This window comes from Bombus flavifrons, chromosome 14, assembly GCF_040668555.2.
Source record: "Bombus flavifrons isolate JBK064 chromosome 14, iyBomFlav1_principal, whole genome shotgun sequence".
NCBI classification, from domain to species: Eukaryota; Metazoa; Arthropoda; class Insecta; order Hymenoptera; family Apidae; genus Bombus; species Bombus flavifrons.
In genome coordinates, this window is record NC_138455.1 from 1,897,521 (window position 1) to 1,910,265 (window position 12,745).

General features: G+C 36.9%; 1 long non-coding RNA gene across 1 annotated transcript in view; it reads left to right on the forward strand.

The window, feature by feature from the left end:
- LOC138187011 (uncharacterized) overlaps positions 1-12,745 on the forward strand; it is a 60,220-nt gene that overhangs the window by 33,435 nt on the left and 14,040 nt on the right. The gene's annotated exons all lie outside the window — the stretch shown is intronic.

The following is a 12,745-nucleotide window of genomic DNA, read 5'->3' on the forward strand; positions in this document are numbered from 1 at the left end:
GAGATTTGCCTTTTTCCTTGTAACATGTTCGCCGAGCAGGAGTTCGTCGATTCTGCTTTTCCGTCTTCAAGCGAGAAGTAAGGTGAAAGAGAAGGAATTGTTACGTTTTATGGAAATGAAGTTTGTACGATGCTACATTGGAAAGGGGAAAGAATAAAACGATAATATATGAAAAAGAAAGTAATAACGTTTGCAAGACTTCATAATTTTTTTCCTTCATAGAGAAAATTTAAATTATCAGCATATGAACGTAAATGAGGAGATTATATACGAATTTGTGCAAGCACGACTTTCGTGAAATTCATCGTAAATTGCGGGCAATTTCCTACCCTGTGATCACCTTTTATCGCTGCTAGAAAAAATGACGGGGAAAAGAGATGGATCATAGATATGCAGCTAAGAGGTGTAGTTACTAGGTGGAGGAGAACAAGAAGGAACAGAGGGGTGTGATAATGGGGGGAGCACCTATAGAGTAGAAAATTGTCTGCAACTTACAACATTCCCCCATGCTGTCGTAAAGTCAACCGTATCTGAAATTTCATTTAGCAGAAATAAGGGTAGCACGTTCTTCCTTTGACGAGTTTTGCTACAGTCAATAAAGGAATCTTCGTGCGCAGAAAGTCACGCGGCTGATTTATATTCCAAATTTTTTAATATTCGACTATCGTTATATCGATTCAAATTTGTTGAGGTGTACTGATGGAAGAACGAGTGGATGAATTTGTAATAGGAAAAATATATTGAAATAAGTCTAGGTATAAGTATAAGTATAAGTATAATGTATGCTGATCCAGATCCTCACTCTTACAGTGTTACAATACAATAGAAGAAGGGCTATGATAGTGACCAAGTTACAGCAAAGGACATTACCAAAAAGTTAACATTGTAGCTCTACCTGAAGGCTACAAGAAACAGCAATAGAAATCTACCATAGCTCTTTTGTTTCTAGACCTTGTAATCCAAAACAAAATTTATATTCAAGGACACAATAATATGGACCTCTGCTTATTTCGAATTTTTTTGTTTCACTAAATTCTATTCCTTCGTAACAGCGGTCTCCAGCTTACGGATATACAAAAGAAAAAGCGCAGAGTTTTTCTTGAAGTAATTATTTCAACAAAATTCTATAATGAATTATTCATAATGGCCGTCGTGGATTAAAGGGGTTTCTATTCGAACTTTAAATAAAATCTAACGGACGCTCTACGCCTACGGTGTGCGTTTAACGCATGTATAGTTGTTAATGCGATTTCTTTAAATAATATATCACTGGTACTAGAAAACAACTACTGTTAATTTGTAATGAGTAAAGGGAGATCGTCAACAGGTATGGGAGAAATACAGTCAAAAGTACTGCTCCAAGAATTACTGTCTGTAATGGTGAAACAGCTGATCCAGACGCACATGTTTTCTTTTGCTGGAAAAAAACGTGCGTATGTACGGCGAGAGAGAGAGAGAGAGAGAGAGAGAGAGAGAGAGAGAGAGAGAGAGAGAGAGAGAGAGAAATGTTTTGGGAAATGTCATGTTTGGGGAATTTTTCGGAAAATATTTCGCGGTCTTTTTTTATAAGATTCTTCCTTAAATTTCGCACAGTTATCCTTCGTACACTTATTTCAGCCATTGGTCATTCTTAGTTGCTTTGGTTATTCTTAGTGGTTATTCTTTTTAAATATCGTATCGACGATCTTTTTTTACTTATCTCTGCTATTAACTCATTCATATAACCAGCAAGTAGAGTAAAAGACTGGCGAAAACCATCTTCAGTCATCAGAAACAATAGATTTTATTAAAGTTTCCGAAAGAGCGATACAAAAATGATACGAAACAGCAGAGGCAATAGGTTTATAATAATTGGATCATTCGCTAATAATTCGTTAGTAAAAAAAATTCAATACCAGAGAGAAAGAATGGAGCATCGATACGTAAGCTCTTTTAATGATCACTGTTACAATATTTTGCGGGTATATTCCTATTGAAAGGGTTAAGCACGATGGAACATCGGGTGCGTGTAGACAGCCGTACTTCCGGTGCCAACTTTCATCGGCTGAACATATTTTTCTCGCTTCGAATTCGTTTTTCAAGCCTAACTTTGAAATGCAGCGACGATGGCGGCGCGTCGTTCGAATCAATTTCCTCTTGACTCGCGTGCAGGAAATCGAATATACCGGAAACGGGCTTTGGCGATCGGTTGGGAACACGATCGCCTACCAGGGAGAGCTGCTCGATCTCTTTGTCAGATAATCTTCCTCCTTTCTATTATTGTTTTTTTTTTTGCTCCTTTACTTTTTTTTTTTTTTGTTAAACCCCTTCTGGCTAGGGAAGAGTACGAATGCTAGGCGTTGATCTTATCGGATGATCTCTCGAATCGTAACTCTATTCCCTGGTGTTACATCGTGCTAAATCGAAAGGCAGAGAGGCAATTTGTTCTTAATGGAGAGAGAATTCGCTGGTTGATAATCATCGTCATATAAAATCGTTTGAAATTAAAGGGCTTTTGTATGATAATCCGAGAGTGCTTCGACGTTTTAACGCTAGGATCCCGGTGATTTTATTCTGTCTAGAAACACTATAGCGGACATTTTGAACGTACACGATCTTCTTGATTTTATGTCTATTGTTAAAGTACTATTTCGATATACATTAATATTAGATCATTCTTTTACATTGGTTTCGTAATCAATTAAATTCTTTTTTCGTCATAGTGTTGGACATATTGTAGACATATGAAAGATAAATGTATATTACAAAAATGATATAAACTCGAACTATAACTTCAGTTGAGTTGTTGATAACCTGTGGTGATAATTAACGCGACTGTAAACAATCAATCAGAGAACTATATTTCTTTCCACTGAAAATTCGAAAAATAGAATAATTTAATACAGTACGTAAAGAAACCGGGTTATTTTATTTTGAACGGATTTGAAAATGAAATTCGAATTATAGTATTTTGACAAGTATTCGCGAGAAGTAATTTGCAGCGCGACACTTTGACACGAGTAGACAAGCTCTTTTACTTAATTTATTCCCTCTTTTCGTCTCTCAAAGAGAATGTTTAAATACGGATAGAATGCACGCTACATGCGAACATCCTCGAAATTGTTTTAATATCTTCTCGTTTATTTATTCCCCTTTGGCCTCTCATAAGCCGATACTTTGCTACAAAGTGTAACTTACAACTTTCTAATTGTAAAGCTATGAAGGAAGTACGCTGGAAAAAGGTTAGAAGAACTGAAGTTTTAATTCGTCCACATTAACCTCGTGCTGTAACACGCGGTTGCACTTTTCACTTGTCGAGAAATAAATCGCTTTTTTATCTTAAGTCCATAGCACATTTTTTTTAAGTTCGTATACATTATTCCTTCTGAAGGAGAATATTTTAATCAGCTAAGTTAAAAGTTCATTTTTTTCAATTTTCCAAGTATCTAAACTTCTACGCAAAATTCTTTTTAATTCCTGTAAATTTCTGCCCTACAGATTATTGCGAAATTGAATTTTCTCGTTGACTATTGTTAACTTCATTGCAGAATATCTACATATTATGACTGACATTTCTAAAATTTGAATTTTCCCTGCATCAGTCCAAGTTACAGTAAAAAGACTGAAATTGGTCGATATTAAGTTACAATGTGTATCAATATCATTTTAATATCTGTACCTCTTTTAAAGGAAACTGTTTATTCCAAGCATGTAAGGCTGTTCAGAGGGTTAAGCTGCTTCCTGATCTTGCTTTATATTAAAGGTTTTCTTTACGAGCTACTTACCGTCCTTCGCAAAAAATAACTTCTCCCCTGTATATTAAATTTTCATGTATTAAATAATAAAGCTGGGTTTCACAAAATGTAGAACCGCTTTAATAAGTATGGAACAATTTTCATAATTTCCCTAGTTACACCTCGAAATTTTCTTTCAAACCACATGTCACCAATCCGAGTCTCCAAAAATCCCGCGATCCTTAAAGAACGAAACAGATTTAGTAAGGTGATGGCTGCAGATTAAACGAACTTCATCCTCGTTTCATGTTCCATTTACGTAAACGTTCCGCTTCCGTTGTTCATTCTATTTTACCGAACTGGATTCCTTCCAATTCGCCACATTCGACTATTTCGTTACTCATTCCAGGAGTTAACTACGGTCTTGAATAGATTGTAGGGATTATTTTATAGAGGACGTTCAGACAAACTTTTATCGGTGAAACCGTAAAAAGACTGTCTAACCTCCGATTTCGATGATTTTTGGATACGTCGTAGAAATCGATATCTTGAGCAACTTTTTCCGATACGTATAAGGGCTGCACTCGCTTAGTTCCCGAGATACCAAAAAACTGCCGGCATCATAACAGTTACAGTGAATTCTGTCTACAGTTGCGCGTCTGTGCCAACGTATACATTGATATTGATTGCAGATGAAATAACATCTAACCAAAACCTGATCTTTATTTTCATTTTTTAGTTTATATTTAGGTTCGGGTTAAATAAAAAAATATCGGAAAGTGTCATGTTATCGGGTAGGCGTGAGACAACCAAACTGACGCAAACGTTGTCGTAGACGTACAACTATAGGCAGAATTGAACATATTACTACTGGGAATTTTTTCCACAAAAAGTTATTCATAATATCGAGTTTTACGACATATCCAAAGATCATCGAAATCGAAGGATAGTCGGTCTTTCTATAGTTTTCCCTTCTTGTCTACCCCTCAAAATTAAATTCGACACAAAGATCAATTCGTAGGAAAAAGCTTAAAGATCTTAATTCGGTACATTTGACGATGGTGCGCGTTGAACCAGATAACAACGCCTCTGTTAATCAAATTCCATCGTTGGACGGGGTTTCCTCGGCTGCGCAGTCAGAAACGTATAGCACGAACGGAATACTGTTAACGTAACCAGAGACTATGCTGTTTACGTATTACGACCCCCTTCGGCGTAAGCTTGTTTGCACACCAAACGTGAAACGATTGTCTTGTAGCCATTTAACACGATTGTATGAACAGCTGCATAATTTCGAGTCTGACTAAGGGAAAACTGTTCCCGCATACGATTGATCTTGCAGATCAATCTCATGTTTGTATGTTCGTTTCGCGCGGAATTTAGAGCGTGGTCGTGCGCTAATCTGTCCAGATTGATCGACAAATTTGTCGCGTGGTTGAATGCCAAAATGAGTTTGTCAATGTTTCTTCGGCTTGTTTGTAGCGCCGAGTATGGCGAGGCGATGCCCATGCTCGCTTCTCAATGTTTGAAGTTAAATCGAGTCCATTAACTCCATTGACGGCCATGGTGACACGATAACGGATTCATAGAGTCGTCATGAGATTAGATTCGTATATTTGGCGAGATTAGGAAGAAGAAAGATAAAAGGGGTGCATGAAAGGAAGCCAAAAATGTTGCAAGTGTTAGGAACTGTTAGCTTGTGTGATAAATTTGTTTGCACTTTTTCTACGGAAACGTGAAAGATCGTCCCTTTTGTATAGAATAATATTTTACAATATATGATATGACTTGGCGAATTAAATTTTTTTTATAAAGAACGTCGCTATAGTGATATATAACGGTACAGGAACACAAACGGAATAACAATTTATCTTGGTTCCAGAAAATTAGAAACTAGAAACTTTCCTGAGAGAATTTTGTTATTTACGTAAAATAAAGTAATCTGAGCGGGAAAGCTGTTAGTACTTATTTAGTACTTCTCAGCGAATGAAGAAGAATCTTGGGACGTCTTAGAGCATTATTTGTCAGAACTTAATTTCTTCTTAGATCGTTCCCGAATAATACTTGATTTTTTAGATGAAGATTGACTTTAACAGTATAGGATTGATATCATTTTATAATATTTAATTTTTATAATATTACAAAAGGTTTATAATATTTAATATTTTGATCGAATTTCTTTTGAGAGATTTATTCGAGAAATTTATGCGTAGTCGGCTATTAAAAGGAGAAGATAAAATAATATTTGAAGATATGGCAAAATATTTCGCAGAAAAATTCGCGCATAACGTAGCTCGATATTTGCGGGAAATTCCATTTGTCATCGCAAAATTAATCCTAAGGAAACCATTAAAATTCCATCGATGGAAGATTAAACGTGCGAAAACATTTATCACGTAGGGTGAGTGGCACGATGATATTGCCAATCTGCCAGTGTTCATCAATAAACAACGTATTAAAATTCCATCGAAAAATTCTATTGTATTCGCCAAAACTAATTGTTTTTCGTCACCTTGGATGACTCAGGCAAAGACATTTGAAATCAGCCAGGATTTTGTGTCTGCAAAAGCCATGCCTTTAGCTTAGCTCTTACCCTTTCGTCTTAATTTGAATATAAAATATTATACAGAACTAAAGTATGGTGCAAGATTTTCTAAAATTTTCTGTTGTTTGTTGAAATTTCGAAGTAACGCTCTGAAATGTTTCGTTTTATTGGAAAATTTTGTCCCCCTTGATTTTCCGTAACAATTTATATTTTTCATTTAATGTTAATAAAAAAAGCAACACCTTTTGACTTACATTAAAATTCTGAATTATTATAATTATTTTAATTTGTATATTAAATTTCAACTTGCAAATATCATCGTTCGCATTGATATGCACGTCCTTCTGAATTTTATAATAATTATTATGAGCAGAATTTATGTATATTTGCTGCAAAAGCGTTTACATCTAGATTAAATTTATGGCGATGTTAAATTTATGCATGCTTGTAAATATTTTTGCAGCACTTTATGCAAACGCTTTATTTTCGATATTTTGACGCGTGCAACTTATTTACCGCCATTTATTACAACATTTTGAATTTACATTGTTTTCGGTATAACTCTTCTTCAGAATATTAATAAATATTCAATAATACTAATAAATATTCAATAGAAACCGATTATCTTTCAGGAAGCAGTGGTTTATTCTTAATGCGTATAATAAATGTTTGTTTTCTATAAATCATAAAATAATTTATGTTATTTTCATAAAACATTCTTGTTAAAAAAATATACATAATTAAATCCTACATATATTGCAATTAAATCAATTGTAATTCTTTCAAAGTTTATGATAATAAACTGAATGAGGATAGCCGTGATAATGTGAAAATTACGAATAACGTGGATAATGTGACAGAAACATGGTCACGTTGGTAGTTAAGGGACAAATGATCGAAATTAGCAATCTAAATAAATTCCGCAAACGATCTTCCCTTGAAATTCCCTCTTATTAATCCTCTGGCACTTTGATCGTGCAATTATCAATTTCCAGGTACATATCCGGTAGTTCCGAAACGAGAACGGAAACGTTAAAGAACCGTGGAAACGACACGTGTATCGGGGGAGAAGGAAATCCTAGCTCTTTAATTAAACACCGTGGCCGAGTGTCGTTATAATCTAATTTCCAGAAGGGAGACATCAGAAGAGCCTTGCGTAACACTGAACGTCTCGGTTCGCCGATCAAAGTGGCGCGTGGATCGTTTCCAACGTATGCGAGAATCCTCCCTGCTGATTTCGAATGGTGGTTCGCACGGTTAGCTAAGCACCTTTATATGGTCGCGAGCACGTAACTATCCTTAATATCAGGGACCAAGATCCGTTTCTAAAATTTATTCCTATTACAGCGAGTATTTACTCGCCTATATACTTGATATCGTACTTGGTCGAGTTAATTATCTAAACGATAAACATATTTGTCTTTAATAATATATATTGCTAATGAGAATATGAATTTTCGCGCAGGCTAAATAATATCGAAACTAAAAGGATTAAGTATACGTACGTCGTAGGTCGATAGTTTACCCGTTAAACATTACCTGCTATAAAACTTGTTTTTCGATACTTCTCTGGAATAACTCGATTCAACGGCGAACTAATCGAGTCGCAACGTTCTTTCAACTAGAAAATCCATCGAAAATCCAAAATCAGGTTTTTAGATTCACGCTCTCAAATTTTTCTGGTAGACCGGATTACGATAAAGTTCCCGTCGACTGACCATGGCTGTCAACTAAAATTGTTCGACTATTGATGATCGTCCAATAGGAACGTAACAATGCACGGTACCGAAAGAACGCGTTCCAGTAACGTTCCACTAGTAAATCGAGGTTTGGTATACCCTGCATCCAGAGATCCTCTCACCTTTTATTTTTATCGATGCGTGCTCTCGAAATCCTAGATAACCATATCGAAACGTGTTTGCCCAACGTATTTTGTATGAATATTATGCGCCGGCCATTGACGCGAAGCTGTTTGTTTAACGCGAATCGTTAGCTATCGACAGGGTAACGTTGATAAACTAAAAGGTTAGATTTGTTTTCGGGATTAATAAATGCCCTGGAACGCTACGTATACGTACGACTGTTGCGTTCAGAAAACGTTTCACGAAGCGATCTGCCTCGTAAAATTCCGGGAAAATATTTTCCCGTACAGGCAGGATTTTGCGGTTATTTTGAGTTCGGCTTTGACGCTGTCAGCAGAAATCCCGGCGCGCGTATTTCTTATTGTTTGTTACCATTCGGTATACGTTTTTGGTGACGTTGCTCGTTTGTCAGAAGCATAGGATCCGTTAGAGAGAGTCGGCTAGTAAAATTTCTGACGAATATTTAGTGGAATGTCAACGAATGTTTCTGTTTTGTAAAGTACCAGTGGAGTCAGGAATCGCGATATTTCACTCGTTATTTGATATTGGATGCGATATTTTTCCTTGTACTTTTCTTTCTTATCATTTATTCTGTCATTCAATGTATCAAACACAGAGATTTAATTAGACGAATTAGAAGAAAGGGTTCGAATCGAACGTATTAATACTTTTTGCGCCAGTAACCTGAAAATACGTTTTCTTAATCGATCGCGTAAATCTCTTTTACTCTCACGTCATTTATTTTTTTTCTTTTCATACTTTCTCGACACCCTATGTTTTCAATTCGCAGTTCAATGGCAAGACGTCAATAACAAATGCAACTGCGCGTTAGATCAAATTATACATTGGTTTCGAGATTGTAAAATTGAGTTCGACCGAAGGCAAGTTAACTTCGCTTAATTGAGTCTAAACCGTCAAAAATCCCACAGACAAAAGAATCCAATAATACTCCACTTCCACTTCCTCGCAAATTCTACCATTATCCCACTGGAAACGTTTAGAAAACCTTCTTCTTCACAAAGAGTATCGAAAGTAACGGACGTTTAATTCACGATGTCGTCCGAAGAAAATGTTGGAGCGAGCTCGTAGAAATCAAGCGGATGAGAGATATTACGACGTTGAAAGAGACCTCGTCCAAAGAAGATTTCGACGGAAATTGAAAAGGGCAGGGTTCAGACAATCGGCGCCGCTCTTTTGACTTTTTTCCCTTTCTCGTTGTTTGCGCTTCGCACGAATTCAGCAATACGCGTGATCTCGCGCGCGCGTGGCTACGAATCTCGACTCCTTTGAACGGCGTGAAGGTAAGGGTGTCGCGACGCCGCGAACACCGAGGAATTCACCAGCTTTCTATACCGAGCGAGCGTCTTTTCGCGCGTGAATTCATCGGTGGAAGTCGAACGAGGGAAATGAAGCGGAGAATGAGAACGGTTAGGGCGTCGAGCAACTTCTGCGACTGATTATTATTTGATTATTAATCTGATTGACTGGTTCGTAGGTTTTTATACTTGAAGACGCGGCTGTAGAAAACTGGAGAGCAGTCGGTCGTAGAATCTTCGTCGGGGATCTTGATTTGTAAGCGGTTAAAAGTTAAGATGTAATTATTGGACGTTCTTTTCCTTTAATCGTCTTCCTCTTCGATGGAATTTCTCATTTTCTTCCTCTTCTTTAATAGTTTGTTAAAGTCGTATTAATCGCCACTTGTCGTTACACGTGACTTTAGAATGGATTTGTAATTTGATAAATTTATAATTCATATAGTTGTATGATTTTATATCCGTAGAGCGTACCGCGAAAAACAATCAATATTATCCTGGCATCGGTGTGTTAAAGTTAATATTTGAGGCGTAAAGGCGTAGAGTTACAAAGCCAAGAAAGTTGTAAATTTTGAGTAATAGACGCTTTACAACGCCCAAGTGTCGACTAGTCGCAGCTGACGAATTTTCACTGGAAACTTAGTGGAAAAACTCAAGTGTAACTTGCAGCGTGCGCCAAAGTTTTCAATCCGCTGACACCTCTGATACCACTAACTCTTACTGTTAAGGTTAACAGACTAAATTTATGATGGGAACAAAACATCCGCTACTTCTGAGAAGTTGAGTTAAACACGTTAAACATCAGTTTCGTAATCGAAAAAGAATTTATATATAAATAACGCTTTTTACTTCGTTAATACTTACGTCGTTAATTTTAATCGAATGGACATTAAAATTTCGACGGAACACTGGGGTAATAAACGTCAGTTTCACGACAGTCTTTTAATATGCGAGGAAAAATCTACAAATCAACGGAACTAACAAGCAGATGCAGCCAAATTCAACAAATTACTAGCGTTCTTCATTTTACTCTGTATTTAATGCAACTGGCACACAAAGAAACATGTACATCCAACGCTATAACACTACTTCCAATTAAAACGCGCGACCTGAAAACGCTAACGAATTTGTGTTGGCACCGTTTCACGCAGAATCCATCTCTCGAACCGGCGTTCGCTTTACGGTGCTACATATTATACGATGTATTATATGCTAATTTTGCCCAACTTTTATAGGAATATGAATAACGAATCTAAGTGTATTCAATATATATTTAAACATACTTGCATAAACACTGAAAAATTTTAGACATGTAGAAATTAGTGGGAAATATAGAAAACACAGAAAATATGAAAAATATAAATAAAAAAGAAAGCGTAGATATAGCAAACATAGAAAATAAAGAAAATTTACATCTATATTTTTCCAACGAAGAGTACAGGAACACCAACTGGCAAAATTCAAGTGACAGATCCAATCGTAAGCAAAGAAGAACAAAATCGTTGTTGGACCTTTCGGAAGAAATATTTAAATCACGATTTCCTGTTTTACTTGACAATCGGAAAAACTAGTATCTCTCTGTAGAATCGATGAGAACGAATCAGTCGGGCGACAGGGATACGCGTTCTCACGAATCGTGTCAATAAGAGGAAAGGAAAACATGAAAAGAAGCAAAAGAAAAAAAAAGCGAGGCACACAAGGAATGGTGACGGAGCAGCAGCCGGCAATGAAATATTCTCGCTCACAATGACTAGCCTTAATTATTGCAGGCCGCGATGAATGCTAATTCAACATTTTTCGCGAGCTCGCGAAATAGCCGACACAGAGACAAGTAGCGCTGATTAACCGACACTCGAGCCAGCCAGATACTAAATTCGAGAGAGACTACAAGCCGGTCTGCTGTTGTTTGCCAGTCGAATTTAATTAACAACGTTAATCAGGCTACTTTACTTTCACTTGGCCGACGAAAGGGCACAATCGTGTTCGAATACGATGCTTGAACGCTGAGAATTTTTGACTGTTTTCTCATCCGTGGTGATACGTTTATGTCGTCTATACCATTGCTTTCTTCGCTAACGGAAAAATTATACGAGATTCGTTTGTTTGTTTCTTTGTCACATAGAGTGGAGTTTGCACGGAGATAAGAGATGATACGTTTTAAAGTCGATACGTTATGGTGAGTTTACAGTTTAGACCGAATGAGCGAATGCTCCTTTCCCTCTATTTTAGTAAGATCGAAGCGAAGGTGTAAAAAAGCATGGGTTTCGTCGTTTGACGGTCGACGAAAAGAACGTTTCAGATTAAAATACTTCGTTGCTACGAAGGGATACTTTGTCTGTCTTGAACTATTCGTTAACGAGCTTTACGACATTACAACCCTTCACGGATGACCGTAATTGAAAGTTGAAGTTGGATTACACGTTGAAACTGGACACCTTCTTTCTCAAGCGATTGCTTTCAGATTGATAGTTTCTTCTTTCGATTGTTAACCTTAACGTAGATAAGCAAAGCGGTAAGAATTCGAACCTACTCGTTTCGATATTTCATTAGAAAATGTATTCTTCAAATACTTATTTAAATTACCACTTAAACTGGCAGCATCTTTCCAATTTAACGAACGCAAAAAGAATCATGTAACGAAGGATGACCTGCTTCGACGAATTAATTGCAAGCGGCTTCGCGATTGCGTTGCGTTAATTTTTACTTCTGAATCCTCGTTCGTGCAAGCGATATAATTCACGAGTAATTCGAGCTCGTCTAATTAACCTCGCTATCACCGTTATTTTTCGTTGGTTGGGCTGATTTACGGGAACGATAAAATTAATCGGTCGATCGTTGTTAGTTCGCGATCGTATGCTAAGGGAAGCTTCGTGATTCGAAGTCGAGCATCCTTAAATATCCTGAAAGGTAAGAAAAGTTCAAGCGCATCGAGGTCAGACCTATCGATCTTCCTCTGGCCTACGCCTTCGCTCCAATTCCCATTACTTCCGAATCACAATCAGTTCTCTTTCTCTCTCTCTTTCTCTCTCTCTCTCTCTTTCTCTCTCTCTCTCTCTCTTTCTTTCTGAAATACCTTTGAAGTCGAAATGCCGCTTTGGGAAACAAATCTTTCGAATTGAAATTTACTCACTTTGTGTTGTGTTAGAAAGATTCGCATAATAGAACCTTCCATGTCTGAATTACCAGGGAGACAGAAACGTCTGAATAATGGAATTTTCATGTAATGGAACAATCGCTTCTCTCATTTTAATACGTTGACACGTAACTTTCATATGTTTTGACACACGTAAAACGTTGAAATGCACTATACAC